Genomic DNA, 21,817 nt, shown 5'->3' with positions numbered 1-21,817 from the left:
AACCTACAAGCCAGATGTTCGTCAACATCGGAGCTTCGGCTCTGATGAAATCGGCGACTCACCAGAGAAGGAGAGAAATAGAGCGAGGACCACACAAGTCGATAAAGGAGAGAGACAACATTACTAGGCTTAGTCTAAGGGTTTTTGAGGCATCATTCGTCGGATCTACCACCATCATCCTTCACAAACCATCGGAGACCACTGCAACGTGGTTGAGGGTTTGGAAAATCTTAGCTTTACTGTCAACGTAGTTTATGATTTGTTGTATGAAGACAACATTTGTGGGTTTGAAAAAACCCAAGCTTAGACTTTCTAGATCTAAAGATGGCAGCAACCCTAGGGTTTGATGTGGCTTGGTGACTGACACTTGGCAACCGATATCCTTCCATTTGTTGACGTATTTCCCGGATCTAGCCCCAACCCTCGTCATATTTTCTTTTATCTGTGTATCTCTCTACCTCGTCATATTTGTGTGTTCATGTAACGGTTTATGGAGATCTTATTACTTCTAGGTTTTGTATGGTAGGTCTGTGCTTCATCTATTTAAGAAAAATCGAGACTTGTTGTTCACCATTATATATTTATGATATATCTTTCCCTTGATTTCTAAACTTTATGTGTTAGATATGAGATGAACACAAAGATTAAATGTGACAACCCGGAATTTCCATTTGTACGAACAATATCTATTCAATAGAAGTCAGTCCAGTTTCAGTGATTTTTAGACTTTTCCGAACAAGTTTGTGTACATTAGGGTTTACACTTCAGGAAATATCAGGAGAGTGGATGCTCCTGGGTTTGTGAAATTTGAACATTTCAAGTTTCATAATGTTATAGTCCAAGTTCGAGAATAAAAATATTTTCTGTCAAAATATTTCAGGACTATAAATAGATTTCTGAATTTAATTAATTCATTATTCACAATTCCAACTAGAGAAAAGCCATTTTCTCTCTGACGGATCTTCGGGTTTTCATCCCAGATTGTGAGTCTACTTTCCTAGATGTGTTTTAATACTTATTAGATGCTTATAACATGATTTAGATGGCTAAATCATTAGATCTAGGAGTTTACACCCCAAGGTGTTCTTGGGCGGTAAACTCCCGAAACGGAGCCAAAACCGACACTTGTGTTATGATAAGGCCTTAGATCTTTATGTATGCATGTTAGGGACAAGAAAACAAGCCAAAATCCACCCAAGATTGGGAGTTTACGGCCCAGAACTCTCATAGGCCGTAAACTCCATTTTCACACCCAAAATGGTGATTTGAGGACTTAAGGACTTAAGGCTTGTATCTAGGCTATTTTCCCAAGTAGTATAAGGTCTTAAACACATCAAATGACACAAACAAATGTGAGTTTACGGACCAAGTGTATCTTAGGCCGTAAACTCCATATAAATGGACATAAGGGGTGTTTTCATGACACCTAAAGCCCTAGACCTTTACAAGAAATTGTTCCACTTAAATAGAAGGACCAAACCACACCAAAATCACTTAACGAAGTGAGTTTACGGCCAAGACATGGTTCTTGGGCCGTAAACTCCTAAAAAGGGCACCAAGGTGTGCCTAATGCCTTCATATGCTAGGAATAAAAGTCTAGAACATATCCCACAAGTGCAAGAGGCTTGAAAGCAACAAAAACAACACCCCAAGGGAGTTTACGGCCGTAAACTCCAAGGGGAAATGGCCTTGAGGCCGTAAACCCCTATTTGGAGTACTTCTAGACTTTAAACCCTTCCAAGGACTTAGCCACTAAGTTAGAATAATTCTAGAAAGCATTTGGGACTTCAAAACATACCAAACACACATGTTTGGGAGTTTACGGCCGTAAACTCAAGAGTTTACAACCGTAAACTCAAGAGTTTACAACCGTAAACTCCATGTGTGATGGTTTTTGGAGAGTAAACTCTCATATAGGGTCCTTTGGAAACCCTAAACACAAATACCCTGTCCCACAATGGCTTAGTTGAAATCCTTAAGGCTAAAACACTTATATAAAGTGTTAATTATGTCTAGGATGTCTTAAACATTACCAATTAGTCTTTTAAGTCTAATTGAGTGCATATATGTGTGATTATATGTTCATTAGGATCGTAGTGTGTGCACAAGTTCTCGCTTGACACCTAGCCATCCTATACCGTTCAGTTCATTCCAATCACCAACTACAGGTGAGTTCATACCCCTAATCAATATTTTAAATGATTTTAAATGCTTTTAGGGGGGGGGGGGGGGGGAACACAAGTAGAAACAAACATGTTATTAAATCATCGATATGTATTTTATAACTGTGTTTGTCATTTAACAGATTTCACATGCTACAAAATGTGATGCATGAAATGGTTTTACATCTTAAAAGCACATTGTTACCAAATGTTTTACCTTTGAAATGTTTATTAAAATGACATCAAGTCATTGTTAATTATTGTTCAAAACCCATAAGATGTCTTACAAAAACCATTCTTCATTCTTGAACTAAACTATGCATATACACTTATATTCTTATATATGTATTGATGTTATAGCTTACACCTTTCATTTAGTTTCCCACACCCTTGAGTAGTAAGAGTGTACAAACTTACATGATCAACCAGTTATATTACAGTAAATTATCATAGGGATAATGTGAAGATATCAAACATTACTTCTATTACAAGGAATCACACAAGAGTCAGTTCATTCATGAGTCTATACTAGTACATTACCTGATACATGAGTACTTACAGATGTTTACCTGATACATGAATATGTTTACATATACTTACCTGTTACATGGATACACATACATGAATACCATACAGGAACACTTTTACATAGGTGCATTATCCTGTATTCACTTACTGGGATACTTGTACTTAGAACTACGATGATGATTTATTAGTACTTACTGTGTAAATTGTCTTTCCTATCTCGGTTCAATGGGATAGCTAGGCAGGACTTACCATTCCGAACCCCACTGATTAGCACCAGTGGTCGATGACCATCTACGGAGGTCTAAGGTTACTACTTATATTAGGTAGATCGATTTGGGACTAACCCTTCCACCCACCTGCTGCTGCTACAGAGGACAATTGGACAATCTTCGGATGTTCATTAGGTTATACCTTTCGCTTATCGCGATGATTGTGTTACTCCTAGTACCCAGCGATGACACTTACGTTAATGCTTGTTTTGGACAATCTTCGGATGTTCACTAGGTTATATATTTCGCTTAATGCGATGTTGTGTTGGTCCTAGTACCCAGTGACAACACTTACAATATTACATTTTTCCTACTTTACTTTATTTTGTGATATATTCACATAAACGATGAGTTAGACTAAGCACTTTTAGTACTAGTCAATAGAAAGGAAAAACTATCATTATACTTACAAAACATTCGAGTCTTGGTAGAAGACTACACTTCATACATAAAAAACATTCGGGTCTTGGTAGAAGACTACACTTCATACATACAGAACATTCGGGTCTTGGTAGAAGACTACATTTCATACTTATAGAAAATAAGGGTTTTTCTAGGGATTTCATACTTACCTCAACATTTTCATTTAAAGATTTACATGTCTTTCATAACAGATTTTCACAAACAAGGCAATGACACTTATATACTTATGAATTCACCAGCTTTAAAGCTGATACTCGCTTTCAAAATAACTTGTATTCTCAGGTCATCAGTAGACAGGTACGGAGGCCAGGTGTTGAGAAGACGGAGCAGACAAGTCTCGTCTTTTATTTTGAATGTATATTTTTGGTGTCTTATTGAAATGAAAGAACACACATGTATTAAACTTTACTTATAATGCAATGGATGATGTTGTTGCTTGTTTATTATATTACACTGTTGTGATACTGTACATGACGTCCTCCACCCCTGAACGTTTCCGCCGTTCGTGGTTTTGGGGTGTGACATTAAATGTGGAAAATCTGGGATTTGTATTGAATATGTTGGTTCAAATCTCCATCTTGTCCATCCTTATATGTATGTGTACTAATCAGGAAATGCGAGATGGTGGAGTTTTACAAATCCAATAGTTCTTGAGTTTGAGATATGGAAAAATTGTTTTTAAGTTCATCAGATGGCAACAATGACATTGACAGGTGGTGGCGGAGACGACGACGTTGGGTCGGTGTTGGCGGTAACAATGGTGATGGCATTGACCGATGGCGGTAGTGGTCTCTTAACTCTTAAATAAAAGTATTGTAAGAGAAAAGTGGGTGCAACAAAATAGTATTTTATTTTTAATTTATGTAATAAAAAAATAAGTAAACAAAATTAAAAAGGTAAATCTATCGTTTTCAATATTTAAAAAAAAAAATAACCAAGACCACAACAAAATTCATATTTTGAACCATTGTTCATTTTCTAAAAAAAATTATACCAACATAATAATTTCGACAAAACATACGATCCTATGGATCATTTTTACCATTTAGTCTTTTATATATATATATATATATATATATATATATATATATATATATATATATATATATATATATATATATATATATATATATATATATATATATATATAGCTTCAGGTTCATTTGAGACCATTCTAATTTTGTGAGACCGTGAGACCAAATCTAAAAATAATTTTAAAATGCAAAATAAATGGAAAAATCCAAAAATTCTTTTTTTAAATATTATTTTCGGAACTTGAATTAACTAAAAAAAATAAAAATAAATAAAAAGAAATTTTCGTTTTTTTTTTTTGAAAAATACGTGAAATATTCTAAATAGAATATTACACTGATATATTCTAAAAAATAATTTTAAAATGCAAAATAAATAGAAAAATCTAAAAATTCTTTTTTTAAATATTATTTTCGGAACTTGAACTAACTAAAAAAACTAAAAAAAATAAAAAAAATCCTATTTTTTTTTTAAAAATCCGTGAAATATTCTAAATAGAATATTACACTGTACATATTCTAAAAATAATTTTAAAATGCAAAATAAATGGAAAAATCAAAAATATCTTTTTTTAAATATTATTTTTGAAACTTGAATTAACTAAAAAAAATAAAAATAAAATAAAAAAAATAAAAAAATACGTCTCACGGTCTCACAAAATTAGGCCGTCTCATATGAACCTAACCCTATATATATATATATATATATATATATATATATATATATATATATATATATATATATATATATATATATATATATATATATTCCCTATCAGTGGAGAATTTGAAATTGTACCTAACCAAAGAGAAATCGTTAAACTAAAAAAGAAATTAAATATTGTGATGATTACTTTTTTTTTTAGTGATTACTTTATTAATATATGTTTTCTATTAAACCATCCGTTATATCCATCACATATATGGTGGGTGCCACATCAGCACCACATTCTTGTACCACTACCATGGGATACCTATCATTAACACACCACTCCACCTCATTTTTTTTATTTAAATTTAATTTAAAAATACATTAAAATCATTTTTTTAATACTAGTTTTTCCATTAAATTAAAATACCAAATTACATAAAATAAAAACTACATTAGTTGAAAAAAAAACTAACAATAAAAATAAAAATTACACTACTTAAAATAAAAAAATTAAAAAAAACATTAAAAAAAACTAAAAATTTCAACCATAAATAAAATAAACTACCCCATACGCCTACGTCAGGCTCGGACCGACTCTCTCATCGCTTGGAAAAGTTCCAAGTCTTCGCCCTCGAGGTCGTCCGCTTTCATTTTCAAGATTTCCATATCGGTTTTTGTTTGGAGCTTCGCTTGTGCCTCTTGAAATGATGATTGTGCTTCGATCATTTTTTGTTCCATCTGAGTCATCACCTCGGCCTTTGTTTCTTGAAGTTGCACATATCGATCAAATTTATCATCAAACATATCCATAACACTAGAATTCGAAGATGTTGACGCCACTTTTTTTGCTTTACTTCTTCCAACCGGCCGACGAAGAGGTTGTTCGTTTTCAAGATCTAGTGGATTGTCGTTGATGTCGATGTGTGTTCGGCCGTCCGATTGTTGGGAAGTTGCATCGGGGTTTCTCGAACGCTTTGAACCGGAAGATTGCGAGGTTCCTTCCGTTTTCTTTTTCCATTTTGTGGCGTCTTTCAATTTTAGCCACGGTTTCATATACGGAAAAGTTTTGCGTGTTGGCATTGTTTTTTCAAATTGCTCCATGGCCGCCTTGAAAACATCAAAATCGTTCGAACCGCTTTTGCGTATGTTTAGGAGGTTGTTGTATATTCCTCCAAACTCGGTGCATTTTAGTTGAATATCTCGCCATTTCGAAGTAATTTGATCGGCGTTTCGAGTTTCACTTTCCATTAACTCGTAGAAAATGGCTCAAACTTTTTCCCAAAAACTTTCGTAAGGCTGAATATCACCTACAATTGGATCTTCGGAAGCCGCCACCCATGCCTCCGCTAACCTTTCTTCTTCTTCTTTTATCCATGGAACCCTTTCTTGGGCGGTAGTGGCTCGGGCCGATTTTTTCCCTTTTTTCTTTTTTTGTTGAGGTGGTGATGAAGGTTGCGTTTCCGCAACAAAATCCGGCAAAAGTGGTGGTTGTGAGCTTGGTGGTTGTGAAATTGGAGGTTGTTGTTGTTGTGACGATTGTTGTAGTTGTTGAAATTGTTGAAATTGTTGTGAAATTTGTTATTGTTGGAAATACGGAAAAGGTTGATATTGTTGTTGGAAAAGTCGTGTTTGTTGGATAGGGGAACCGGTTTGAAGTAGATTGAGAAAACCGCCTTGAGGTGACTCCATAGTCGGGAATTGGCGAAGTGTTGTATCTAACGCAAAAGCGTTATCGAGTTTGTGATTTCTGTAATTTGGAGGGGTATTTTGGTGGGGATCCATGCTTTTTGGTTGTGAAGATTTAGTATGTAGATTGTGTATAGAGATAGAAAAGAATGGTGTAAAAAATAAGAAGTAAAAATTTTGTATTTATAGGCAAATAAATAGTTTATTTATTTATTTATTATTATTATTTTTAAAGAAACTAACCATTCAACGGCTAGTGTAACGTTCAAATCGTGAGCTGCAATCCAATTGGTCGTGCGAGTCCGTTGTCCCGAACACGAGTGGTCACGAAAACGAGTCACCACGAAACAACGGTGTGGTGTGCACGCCCGTTGTTTGTGGTCAGCTCGACCACGAACCTCCTCGTTATAGGTATACCACTTGGCCTTATGGATCACCTGATTCAAAATTTTAGGGTAGATTCGAGAGAAAATAAAAAAAACCATTTTCGGTGGATATTGTTACCAACTTGACCATATATAGCGTTTGTCGGTTAGACTAAAAAAAACATCTCATAATTTTTAAAAGCAATTTTTATATCATATAAAAAAGAAAACCCCATAGACCCGATGATCGATGATTTGTACAATCAACTGCAGAGCGTATTTTAGTTCTTCAAGATAGATCTACGGTTGGGATATCATCATATGAGGGTTAGAGAGGAAGATATGTAGAAGACTGCTTTCAGGACTCGTTATGGTCATTACGGGTTCGTGGTGATGCCTTTCAGGCTCACCAATGCTCCGGTTGCGTTCATGGATCTTATAAATCGCATGTGTAGACCGATGCTGGATCGGTCTGTCATTATATTTATTGACATTATTCTTGTCTATTCTAAGACCAATGAGCAGCATGAGGATCATCTCCGAGAGGTTCTGGAGACTCTGATGAGGGAGATGCTTGATGTCAAATTCTCCAAGTGTGAGTTCTGGTTGCATAAGGTGTAGTTTTTGGGGCACCTTGTCAATTTAGAAGGATATTTTGGTCGACCCGGCCAAGATCAAGGTCGTGATGTAGTGGGAGGTTCCGAGGTCTCCATCTAAGATTCGAAGGTTCCTTGGGTTAGCAGGGTATTATCGGAGGTTCATCGAGAACTTCTTCAGGATCACAGTTCCGTTAACCAAACTGACGAAGAAGACTGTCACTTTTCGTTGGGGGCCTAAGTAGAAGGCGACATTTGAGACTTTGAGGCAGAAGTTGTGCAAGGCTCCGATTTTGGCCCTACCTGAGGGCTTGGAGGATTTCTTGGTTTATTATGATGTTTTGATCACAGGGTTGGGTGCAGTGCTTATGCAGAGGGCTCATGTGATTGCTTATGCTTCGAGGCAGCTGAAGCCTCATGTGACGAATATCTTATTCATGATTAAGAGTTGGGGGTTGTGGTTTTTGCCCTCAAGATTTGGCATCATTATTTGTATGGGGTGCATTGTAACATTTACACGGACCACAAGAGTTTGAGATATCTAATAGATCAGTCGAATCCGAACATGAGGTAACGTCAGTGGCTTGGCGTGGTGAAGGATTATGATTGTGAGATTGTAACATCCCAAAAATTAAGGTAAATTTTTCATTTTTAAAACCAAGCCAAAAACCATAAATGTTTACAAAACATAGTTCCCAAAAGTTATAATCACACATCAGAGTATCCCAAAATTGAATATCATAAAATCTGAAGGATGTGCACGATTAAGCCTTTGCCTTGCCCCTGTCCTCTGAAGCACCTAAAACCATAACCATCAAACTATAAGCCAAAGCTTAGTGAGTTCCCCCAAAGTACCACATACAAGCATACAGATAACAACATGCATATATTAGCCTTCACCCTGACTGTACCGCCTCGCATGGACTATAACCTATCCGGACCGCTCTCCGGGCCTTCAACCTGATTGGGACGCCTCTCAGGCCTTCACACTGTCTGGACCACCCCGAGTATCTTAGCCTTCAACACAAAGCAGGACCACCTCAACCCAACAAACCATGACATGTCAACATATACAATAATAATCAATAACCAGCAAGTACAAGTAATTATACAAATCTACCATTCTAACAAATACTTAGTGAGTGCATGTAATCATACAGATATACTAGTCATAACATCAATTCAATATACCAAGATACATAATCCAGTGGGTCGACATTGGTGCCTTCGATCCACAAGTACAGTGAGGAAGACTCACTTCACAGTCTGAAATGTAGCTGAACAGATCAGTGCTTCAACTGCTAACTCTACCGGTTACCTATATAATAACAGTGACCCAAACTAAAACTACTACTCAAAATACCCAAAATACCCCTAATCCAAACTTGGTCAAACCCCTGATCAAGGTCAAAAGTCAAAAAGTCAAAAATACAATGAAGTGAACACAGACTGGGTACACTCAACGTACTCAGTCACTATGCCCAGCATAGTATACCCTTGGTAAATTTATGGGGCATCAACTAAGTATGTGCAAAGTACAACCAGGTATGCCCAATGTACTCAAATGGTTCTCTTTTTATCTATTAAGTGCTTAATCCATTAAGATACAACGTCCAAATCTTAGATCTTTTCCCAAATAACATTCTAATTCATAAAGTTTCCAACTTTATGACTTTCCAAGGCTAGAATGAGTCCAACAACCAAAACCTAACTTAATACACAAACCAAAACCTCATAACTCATGCATAAAGAAAGGAAAGTGACCAAGATCACATTTTTATGGTTCTTAGCACCTAAAAATGTCTGAAAGGATAACTCTTATGGTTAGAGTAAGCCATACTCATGAACACCAAGATTATGGGACTAAAATGCAAAAAAAACCTAAGAACTAGCAAGATCCACGAAAAACATTCATCAAGATCCAAACTTTATACCTCAAAAGGATGCTTGAGGGTGAGATACTTCTGGATCTAGGTTGCCTTGAGCTTCCAAGATGATTCCATTATCTTATCATTCCTTCAAGAACACAAAATATTGTTGGATTAGGTGTCTAAGCCCATAACTATAATTGGTATGTACTTGATTTGATAGTAGCAAGGTCCTTTTAGGTTGCATTCACTCATGCAACTTGACAGGAGGACTAGTGGAGAGAGAGTAGAATTTATTATTTGAAATAATAAATTGGTACTCGAAATGATTTTATTAATATATTATAAGATTAATATATTATTTGGAAATCATATTATAAATTAGTATTTAATCAGAATTAATTTGATATTAATTTTGGGATTAAAGGAACTAATTAATAATGGAGGGGCTGTTTTGAAAATCATTGATAGTTGTAAAACTGGGCTGTTGGACTCCTTAATTAGGAGTGGACGAAATCATATAGGGAGGCCCTATAGATTTCGTCCAAAGCCTACTGGTAAGACGTTCATGGGCTGCTTAAGTCTTTAACAGTAAATTAGGGTATCCAACTGAAAATCCTAGTAGCCCTCAGCTATATAAACCCCCTAAGCCTTAGAATTTCATCCAATGCATGTGTTCCTCAATACCTTGGCCGAAATTCTTGTCTCTCCTCTCATCTTGTTGAATTGGGTGTTTGTGAACCATTAGAGGTGCAACATTTGGGGCACTAAGCTTTCAAGAGTCAAGGATATTCAAGGCTGTTCTTGTTATTACTACATAACAAGTAAAGGTAATATTCTAACCCTAATTTCATTTGGATTTTGAAAATTGTATACTAGATTTAGGGTTATTGCTTTGGTATTCTATTTACATGTTTAATTAGTGAAAAACTTAGATCCAAAGCAATTAGGATTGCATGATTGCATAGGAATGCAGATTTGCTCATAACTCAACAATGGTATCAGAGCCTAGGATGTTTTTTTGTCACAACCAGGAATTTTAATGCTTTGTAAACATTGAACAATGATAACATGGTGATTAAAACTTGAAAGCATGTATGATGCTTATTCAATGACAACAAAATTTCATCAAACACTCTATACAATCACTTCAAATAGTCAACAAAAGGTTGGAAACCCTAAAAATCCCGCTTTAAGTCTATTTTGGACTAGGATTTTCTTATTGGGCCTAATGGAGCAATAAGCTTCCAATTTGACTTTTTGGGCTTAGAACTCTTAAATGGACCCTAATTGGACCCATTTACATGAAACTTAACATTTTGGGCCTCATAAGCCTAAAATGGACTAGTTAATCCTTAATGGGCCTTATTGGGCCATAACCAATGTTGTAAAAATCCCGATTAGGTCCCGATTAATCTTCGATTAATCCCTAGGCGCTACTCTACCGATTAGAGAGCGCCTATCGATTAATCCATGCATAGAAAATGACTGAAACAGTAGAACTCGATTAAATTTTAACACTTTGAAGAAGTTATACCTCAATAGAAACTATTTGAGGTATGATTAGTGTTGTATTTATCATATTTACCTATTTTGTTATCATATTAGTGGTATTTATGAACTTTTATATGATATTAGTCCTATTTAACTTTTTAAAATCTAACAAATTAGCAATTAATGGTCCCCAATTAATCCCCTGATTAATCTCCGCCTAGCCGATTAATCCCTTAACCCCAGTCCACCGACTAGCTAACGTCGAGCGATTTTTACAACCTTGGCCATAACAAAACTAAATAGCCCTAATGGGCCATAAAACTCATACTTTGATGAATATTGGGCCGTGAATTACTCTAAAAGGCCCAATAGGCCGAAAACCAACTTAATGGGCTCATGGTTTCAAACAAAATCAAGCAATGGCCCAAGATAAACTACTTCCTTCCTCCTAAGTCCACGAATTCAGCCCAACTACAAAAGAAAGGGGGAAGAGTTGACTTTTAAGGTTGCCACCTCACTATTACACCACATAATTCCATGCATAGACCAACATGCATCTATAATGGTCACCTCAACTCTCTCTCTTCTTCTCCATATTACTCTCAGCCGAGAATCAACACACACACAAAACACTTCAAACTCTCTCTAAATCTTCAAGAACATCTCCTTACCTTCCTTAAGAATCTCGAAAATTTAGAAGGGCTTCAAGAGAATCTTCACTTACATCACCAATTCTTGGTAAGTTGTTGTCATACATAAGTTTTTATTTCTATCTTTAAGCTAAGAACACTCCTTCATATGGCTTCATTTCGTGATCATGTCTTCTAGGACCATCAAAGCTTAAATACTTCCTCTAAGAAAGCATTCAAGCCAATAACAACCTCATCTTCTCTATTCTTCTTCAAAACCGAACCCACAAACCTAAGGTGAGTTCATACCCCTCTATTTTTGGTTTTCATATGTTTTATGGGGGAGAATACATGTAAAATGTGTAGATCTATGTGTTTTTGTATGATATGTGTGATTTCTTGAATTTATTTGATAAATATGTGTGAAAAATCATGATCTAGCCAAGATCCTTAACTATGATTAGGAAACATATGTGCTAAGACATCTTAAAACATGTGATTATCAAGACCAAAGAATTATACAAGTTCAAAATAAGCAAAACAAAACACAAATCCAAATTATGAACCATTTTTGACAAATAAGCAAAAGATGGGAAATAAATGTCATTTACGGTTTTTATAAGGGTCAAAAAGGCCAAATCAGTTAAAATATGAGTTATTATTGTTGGAATAGTGTCTAAGGCTGCAACTATATTAGACAAGTATTTGATCCGATTGTGCATGGTCCTTTTGGGTTGCCTTCACCATAGCAACTTGACATGATGATTTATTATGAGAGAATAAATGTTATTAATATATTATGAAAATAATATAAGGAATAATAATATTGTTATTTGATTAATATAAGTCATAAATTAATTAGAATTAATTTGGTGACTTAAAGAGATTAATTAAATAAGAGGGTATAAACTGTCAATTGTTTGATAGTTACACTTTGGGCTGTAAATCCTTCTTGGATAGGGTTGGACGATTTCTAGGGCTTGGGATAAGCCAAAAATCGTCCAAGGGCTTATCTTGGAAAGGATTTGGATTGCTTTGAGTAAAGATTATCCAACTAGGGTTTAAGGATGAAACCCTAGGAGCCTTACAAGTATAAATAGACCCTTGGGGCAAGGGAAATCGGCACCTCTGCTAAAGCAAAGAAACCCTGGCCGATTTCTATTCCCTCTCCTCTCTCTCAAATCATCCTCTTGCTAGTTGGTGTTTGTAAGCCATTAGAGGAGTGACATTTGTGACTCTAAAGCTCCAAGAACTAGAAGATCAAACAAGTGTTTCAAGGTATGCTTCTAATTCTGATTTTGTATTGTTCTTATACTCCATTAGTCATTAGAAGTCTTGGATCCAATGCATGTTTGATTAGAGAAACCTAGATCCAAGCATTAGGGTTTGTATGTGCACATAGGAATGTTCATATGGCCAAAACCCATCAGTGATATCAGAGCCTAGATTGGTTTCTATTAAATTGATGCTTGATTGTTTGTTTCTTACTTGCAAAATCCGAATTTTGTGGTTCTGTGTCATGAACTCGACGAGTCCCATGGTGGACTCGGCGAGTTGGCCTGACTCGATGAGTCCAGTTGGGAACTCGGCGAGTCCGAGCGTCAGGAAGGGCCAAAATCGGGATTTTTTGATATTTATCTTATGGAAACTTGCCTTTATCATATTAGATCAACCCTAATCCGATTTTATGATATATATGACTATAATATTGATCTAATTAAAGATACTTATCAATTAATAAAATATTTAATTTCCTTATGTGATAATTAATTAATTATTTTGATTAAATTGGTAAATTATTTTGCAAGAAATCATTAAATAAATCAAATATGGATAATTATGGAATTAATTGTTAATTAAGATTATTTGTTATTTGATCCTCCATGTTTTAAATGTTTAAAACTTGCCCTCAAGTTTTGAAATTTATGTTTTGTGATTAAAAGTTTAATTTAGACAATTTAAATTTCAAACCCTAGAATTTTACAAGTTTAAAATCCAACCCTATACTAATATAATATTAAAAGATTAATATATATATATATATATATATATATATATATATATATATATATATATATATGTATGTAAAATTAAAATGCTAGTCTTACCGTTAGTAGGCCTCATTCACGAAGTCGGTCTATAAGGTGGGTATAAGGTTGTTGCCTATAAAATGGCGCTTAATGGGTGTACACTCACACCCACCGCTTGCTTGATCGGTGGAGGGTCGTTAGCCGAACGGGTAGGATAGGGCAACCTCATCTCTCATTAAAAGTATAATATGAAATACAAAGTAACTACACGTTTTTCAAAAATTTCCCAATCTTAGTTACTTTAGGAAAAGTGAATTGATGAAATCCCATGAAATTACACTTTGCACCCTTGCTAAGAAGTTAGTGGAGCGTGTGTGGTTTACCGACACACTAATTGGTTCTAAGCAAAGGTGGAAAAGGGTGATTCATTGTTTATCATAGTTCGATGGAGCGTGTGTGGTTTACCGACACATCGAATAGGTGATCGTTACAATGAAGGCACCATGTAAATTTGCATGGTAATTCACACCCGCTTTGTGATCCTCAGTATCCCAGTCACAAACAAGAGGGGCATATCGAGATTTAAACATGCCATTGAAAAGTTTCAATGAATCTCATCTAAACCTAGGAATTCTCAATACATTTAGAACTTAAAGTTATGTTTTGTGGTGGAGAATTAGTGAATCGTCATTCACTTACCTTCAAATTGTTTGCATGTTAGATTACGGCATCCCTTTTCTAATATGTAAATATTGTTGTTGGATCCTAGCCCTAATTTTCTTGTTGGGTGATAATTAGGGATTCATATTCTAATCTATCTTTGTCCTTTCTATTTGTAGATGTCGAACGCAAACAACGCTGCTGCTAGTTCATTCACATTGATGAGCCTTTGTCAAAAGGTCACTTTCGATTGGACGAACTTTAGCGAATGGATAAGATACATTCGTACTATTGATCGCTATGAGGACAAGGAGTATGTCCTCGATGAGAAGTTCGAGAAAATCAACCCTGAAATCGCTACTCCGGCTGAAATAACCGCTTTTTAAACTCACGAGCGTGATGCAACGAAGGTAGATTGCATCATGATAGCCACTATGAACTCCGAATTCTAAAAGTCCCATGAGGACATGTACCCATACGAGATGCACCAAGACTTGTTGGAGAGATACCACCAAAACGCGAGACAAGAGCGTTATGAGATTTTCACTAACATGATTTCCGCTAAAATGGGTCATGGAGAGTCTCTTACCGTGCACCTTCAGACCGTCTTCGCAAGTTGAATGTTGACTTTGGGGAAGACATGGCGATTGAAATGGTGCTTCACTCTTTGCCTCCAAGTTACAATCAATTTAGGATGACCTACCACATGAACAAAGAAGAGGTCACCCTAAGCAAGCTCCAAGGTCTCTTGAGGGTCGCTGAGAGCAACTTCAAGGACAAGTCTGTTGCACCAACTCCCAATCCACCCGCTGCTCCTGTGTTGGCTATTGGACAAGGAAGGGGAAAGAAGAGGAAGGCTTCATCTAAGAACCATCGCAAGGTTAAGTCCTGAGATGGTGCCTCTTCTAGTGGGACCAAAGTTGATCCTGCTAAACCCTGCCCTAACCCAAAGGAGGCAGAGTGCCACCACTGCCACAAGATAGGACATTGGAAGAGAAGCTGCCCAGAGTACCTGCAAGCCATCAAGGAAGGAAAGATCAAGCCGTCTTTCGCAGGTATATACACAATTAAATCTAACGATTCATCTCATGCTATTTCTTGGGTTCTTGATACCGGTTGTGGTTACCACATTTGTTCTAATGTGCAGGGACTAAGGAGAAATAGGGATGTGGAGCCTGGAAGGATAAATCTAATCATGGGGAACAGAAGATCGTCGCCTATGACCAATATTGGAGTGTATTCTTTAGTGCTTAGGAATGGTTTATCTTTAGATTTGAACTATTGTTGCTATTCGCCAGAAATGGCTAGAAACATCATTTCATTTCATGGTTTGTTTAGACAAGGTTTTAGATTTTCTTTTAATAATGAGAATGGTTCTATTTTGGCTTATCTAAATGGTGTCTTTTATTTTGAAGCTATACCATGTAATGGAATTTATGAAACCGTTATGATTGTAGATAACTTAGGAAATGATGTTTTATGCATGGATTCTTCCAATAGTATGGATAGAGCATCCTTGTGGCATTGTCGTCTTGGTCATGTCAACAAGAAGCGTATAGCCCAACTCCAAAAGGATGGAGTGTTGGAGTCATTCGACCTTAGGGAAGATGACACATGCGAGTCTTGTTTACTTGGAAAGATGACTAAGTCACCCTTCACAAGTACGTGTGAAAGGGGTGAGGTTCTATTGGACCTAATACATACCGATGTATGTGGACCATTTAGATCAACCACGAAGGATGGGAACCGCTTCTATGTGACTTTTACCGATAACTATAGTAGATATGGGTATATCTACTTAATCAAACAAAATTCAGAAATTTTTGAAAAGTTCAAAGAGTTCAAGAATGAAGTGGAGAATCAATTGGGCAGGAAAATCAAGATGCTTCGATCCGATCGAGGAGGAGAGTACCTAAGTCTTGAATTCCATGATTATCTCAAGGAGTGTGGAATAGTTTCACAATTGACGCCACCTAGGACACCACAATTGAATGGTGTGGCAGAAAGGCGTAATCGAACCTTGTTGGACATGGTTCGCTCTATGATGAGTCGTGCTTCACTATCAATCTCTTTTTGGGGGTATGCCTTAGAGACTGCCGCCCATATCCTTAACCGAGTCCTTACTAAGAAGGTTGCCAAAACACCTCACGAGATGTGGACAGGGAAAGCTCCCTCGTTGGCACATATCAAGGTTTGGGGTTGTGAGGCTTTCGTAAGATGAGATACTCACGAAAAGCTTGAACCTCGTAGTAAGCGATGTATTTTCATCGGCTACCCGCAGAAATCCTTTGGATATCTCTTCTATAGACCGAAGGACAATGTTGTCTTTGTTGCGAGGAGAGGAGTTTTCCGAGAGCGAGAACTCATAAGCCAAGGAGACAGTGGGAGGCAAATCGAGCTTGAAGAGATTCAAGAGTCGATAGATGAAGGAACCTCTACCGCTGGCACTCAACCCGAGGAGGAAACTCTGGTTGAACCGATTGACGAATCCTTACCTCTTAGATGTTCCGAAAGAGTTAGAGTTCAACCCCAGTTTTATGGTTTTCATATTACTACCGAAGGGGACACATATATTAGTGATGGTACACTAATAAACCTTGATGAACCTAATAGCTATAAGGAAGCCATGGCAGGCCCGGAGTCTGCGAAATGGAAAGAGGCGATGGAGAGCGAGATCCAGTCCATGTATGACAACCAAGTTTGGAATTTGGTTGATAACGTGCCCAGACGTAAGACTGTTGGGTGAAAATGGATCTTCAAGAAGAAGACCGACGTGGATGGAAAAGTACACACGTATAAGGCACGATTGGTTGCGAAGGGCTTTACTCAAACTCCCGGAGTTGACTATGATGAGACCTTCTCACCTGTTGCGAAGATAAAGTCTATTAGAGTGATGGTAGCAATTGCCGCATTTCATGATTATGAGATTTGGAAAATGGATGTCAAGACCGCTTTCCTTAATGGGAAGTTGGATGAGGATGTTTACATGGCTCAGCCAGAGGGGTTTGTGGATCCGAAGCATCCGAATAGAGTGTGTAAGCTTGAGAAGTCCATTTATGGACTTAAGCAAGCATCTCGCAGATGGAATCTTTGCTTCGATGAGAAAGTCAAAGAGTTTGGATTTGTACGAAGCGAAGATGAATCGTGTGTATATGTCAAAGGCAGTGGGAGTATAGTAAGCTTCCTCGTTCTATATGTCGATGACATATTACTCATAGGAAACGACGTCCCGACTCTACAGGAGGTTAAGTCCTGGCTCGGGAAGTGCTTCGCTATGAAGGACCTCAGAGAGGCTTCTTATATTTTGGGAATAAGGATAGTAAGAGAAAGAAGTAAGAGACTAATAGGACTTAGTTAGAACACTTACTTAGAGAAGTTACTAAAACGTTTTAGTATGGAGAACTCGAAGAAGGGAGAATTACCGATACAAAGTAATGCCAAGTTGAGTAAGACTCAAAGTCCGAGTACCGAAGCTAAAATAGCATAAATGAGCCGAGTACCATACGCTTCCGCAGTTGGCTCAATCATGTATGCTATGACTTGTACTCGCCCTGATGTAGCCTTTGCTTTGAGCATGGTTAGCAGATATCAAGGGAATCCTGGCAGAGCCCATTGGATTGCGGTTAAGAATATCCTTAAGTACCTTCGGAGGACGAAGGAATGGTTCTTAGTCCTTGGAGGGAGTGATGACATGAAGGTGCGAGGGTATAGTGACGCCAGCTTTGAGACCGACAGGGACAACTACCGTTCGCAGTCGGGCTGGGTCTTTACCCTGAATGGAGGAGCAGTAACTTGGAAAAGTTCCAAGCAGGAAACCGTAGCTGATTCAACGTGCGAATCAGAGTACATTGTAGCGAGCGAAGCGTCGAAGGAGGCAATATGGTTGAAGAACTTCATCGGTGATCTTGGAGTTGTACCTGCCATAAAGGAGCCCATGGAGATTTTCTGTGATAATGAAGGAGCGGTTGCCTTGACCAAGGAACCAAGGGATCATGGTAGATCTCGACATATCGACATAAAATATCACTTTATTAGACATCGTGTAGAAGAAGGACAACTAGTAGTGAAGAGGATATCATCAGAAGATAACCCATCAGATCCGCTTACGAAGGAACTGAGTAGGGTTAAGCACTTGCAGCATGCTAGGAGTATTGGGCTGAAGGATGATATTAGCATAGATTAGATAGTAGTAGGAACATGTAATAGATAAATGTAATTAACATTTGATGATTAAATAAAGGAGTATTATTTATGAGTAATGTTACTATCTTGTGTTAATTGTTTAACTATTGTTTCATTTTGCATGTTTTAACTTCCAGAATAATTGAGTTTATTAAGAATAATCGAATTATTCAAATTGTCCACAATCGTTCATATGTTGGAAGTAGATATGAATGAAGATTGTCATGAATCGGTGTGTAGATTGTCTAAATGGTTTTAGACATAGAAAAGGGTTGCTGCAACGTTCATGAGTGCTTATGAACTGGTTTTGAGCATTGGAACAAACTCGCGCTTGCTAGAATCACCTTATGGAATATGATATAAAAGGGTGATCGCAAGACGATAATATCATATTGTCTTAAAACTTAGATATATGGTTTGTTATTTGTTAATTGGTTGTACATTGATAATGCGAAAACGCATCAGTAACTCGGTGTTATAAAACGCATTGTTGTGTATAGTTGATTAATGAATAAGTAAATGCATATAAGTCGAAGTTTATCTGTTACTTTTATCCCAAGAGGGTAAAAGAGATATCTCGGCCGCTCGATGATTTGATTTGACTTATGTGCCGGGCCCGGTCAGAACTAAATTGATGTGTTCGATTAAGTTCTATGTCAAATGAATCGGAGATCGAGAAACCAAATGCTAGACTAATTATCCATAGAATTTTCAGCATGATATCTAACAGAGGACTGTACGACCCCTTATCTGAAGGACAAGATTGATTAGATCAGAGTTTGACAACGTCTTTGAGAGCTACGATTGCAAATCGAATTGTACTTGTGCATATAGTTACTAGACTTATCCAAGTGGGAGACTATTGGAATAGTGTCTAAGGCTGCAACTATATTAGGCAAGTATTTGATCCGATTGTGCATGGTCCTTTTGGGTTGCCTTCACCATAGCAACTTGACAGGATGATTTATTATGAGAGAATAAATATTATTAATATATTATGAGAATAATATAAGGAATAATAATATTGTTATTTGTTTAATATAATTCATAAATTAATTAGAATTAATTTGGTGACTTAAAGAGATTAATTAAATAAGAGGGTATAAACTATCAATTGTTTGATAGTTACACTTTGGGCTGTAAATCCTTCTTGGATAGGGTTGGACGATTTCTAGGGCTTGGGATAAGCCACAAATCATCCAAGGGCTTATCTTGGAAAGGATTTGGATTGCTTTGAGTAAAGATTATCCAACTAGGGTTTAAGGGTGAAACCCTAGGAGCCTTAAAAGTATAAATAGACCCTTGGGGCAAGGGAAATCGGCACCTCTGCTAAAGCAAAGAAACCCTGGCCGATTTTTATTCCCTTTCCTCTCTCTCAAATCATCCTCTTGCTAGTTGGTGTTTGTAAGCCATTAGAGGAGTGACATTTGTGACTCTAAAGCTCCAAGAACTAGAAGATCAAACAAGTGTTTCAAGGTATGCTTCTAATTCTGATTTTGTATTGTTCTTATACTCCATTAGTCATTAGAAGTCTTGGATCCAATGCATGTTTAACTAGAGAAACCTAGATCCAAGCATTAGGGTTTGTATGTGCACATAGGAATGTTCATATGGCCAAAACCCATCAATTAAAACAATCTCGATTTTTAAAGGACTAAAGTGTAAATTTTAGCTTAATGGGCTAAACTTTAGGCTTTTCGGCCCTTAGGCCCAAAAATGCGAGAAAGGTGATTTTCAAGGGGTTGAAATGGTAAAATTATCAAAACAAGGGGAAAAAGAGTAAACAAAATAAATTCATGGGATTAAAATGATATTTTTCCAAGCAAGGATAAAAAATGTAAAGTTTTTGGATTTTGGGCCAAAATTGTAAAAGTTGCAATAAGTTTGGGCTTTAACCGAAAAACACTTTTCTGGAAGGGCTGAAACTGCCAAAGAATAAGTTTTGAGCTAAAAATATCACTTGAATAAGTCTATGGGTCAAAAGTGTCAAGAAAATGGTTTAAGGGCTTAAAATGTATTTTTTTTAAAAAGGACTAAAATTGTCATTTTTACTAACGAAGGGCTGAAAGGGTTCAAAACAATAGTTTTGAGTCAATTATTTTATTTTTAAGATATTGAGTCAAAAACACCAAATTACAACTTACGAAAATAGAAAGACGAATATACATATAATTCTAAATATCGACCGACCTCGTGTCGTTACGAATCTAAAAATCAATCATTCCGACAATTATGCAATACCTAAAACAATTAAATATTCAAATCTTTGGGCTTGAAAGTTCCAATCATGCTTGTTGGGCCTTTGTGACCCATTGACATGACTATTGGGCCCAAAGGATAATAATAAATGTTATTGGGCCTTCTATGACCCAATTTCATATTTAAGGGACCCTCAATGGCTTTTAAGTGCTATTGGGCCTTAGTGGCCCATTAGCATTGCTAGTAAGGTCCAAATAAATCAAATGCGAAATGGGCCATCATGCCCTTCGTACACCCAATAGCCATAAATAATACGTGGGATTAGTAGGACCTTGTAATCCTCTTCTCCTCGTTTATTAGGCCTACCTTCAATTCAGTAAACATATACAGGTCGTTAATCAATGGTAATCAAATCCAAGTTAGATTCAGTGAGTTATAGCGGGCGGCACCTCTGTGGGTCATTTGTAGTATGTAGTTATAATCAAAGTCTCCTGTAGGGAGAGCGAGAGTTTGTGTATAGATCTATACGAGGGTGACTCCCCCACACCTCAGCTGTTCGCTACAGTTAGACTCGGTCAGTTTAGGGTGACAAAATCTTAAGATCAATTCCGGCGTTCGTTAGAATGCCAAGACAGACAAACTAGTCATTATCATGCATGATTATAACGGCTCACATAAACAAATCTAACACCATCCGAGTAATCAAGGAAAAATCATAATCATTCGTTGTGACGGTATAACAATTTGAAACAATTATATTTTCTGATCGGATAACATCGGGTTTTTCGAGGAAATCAACATCATTCATTTGTACTTTTCAATAACTATAAGGCAAAACTTTTCACTTATACACGCTTTGAAATCATTCATGCATAAACCTATGGATCTCCACACTTTGGTATAAACAATTGTCTTTTTCAGAAAATATCGGATTTTCTGGGTTTTATAAACTACACAAAACGTTTTCACAACAACCATGCTTATGAACTCACCAACATTCCATATGTTGACGTTTTTCAAAATAACTTGTATTCTCAGGTAAC

The sequence above is a fragment of the Lactuca serriola genome, chromosome 7 (genome assembly GCF_051521515.1).
Source record: "Lactuca serriola cultivar US96UC23 chromosome 7, Lser_US96UC23_V15, whole genome shotgun sequence".
Taxonomy (NCBI): Eukaryota; Viridiplantae; Streptophyta; class Magnoliopsida; order Asterales; family Asteraceae; genus Lactuca; species Lactuca serriola.
The sequence above is the reverse complement of the archived record's forward strand: the minus strand, read 5'-3'. Positions refer to the sequence as shown.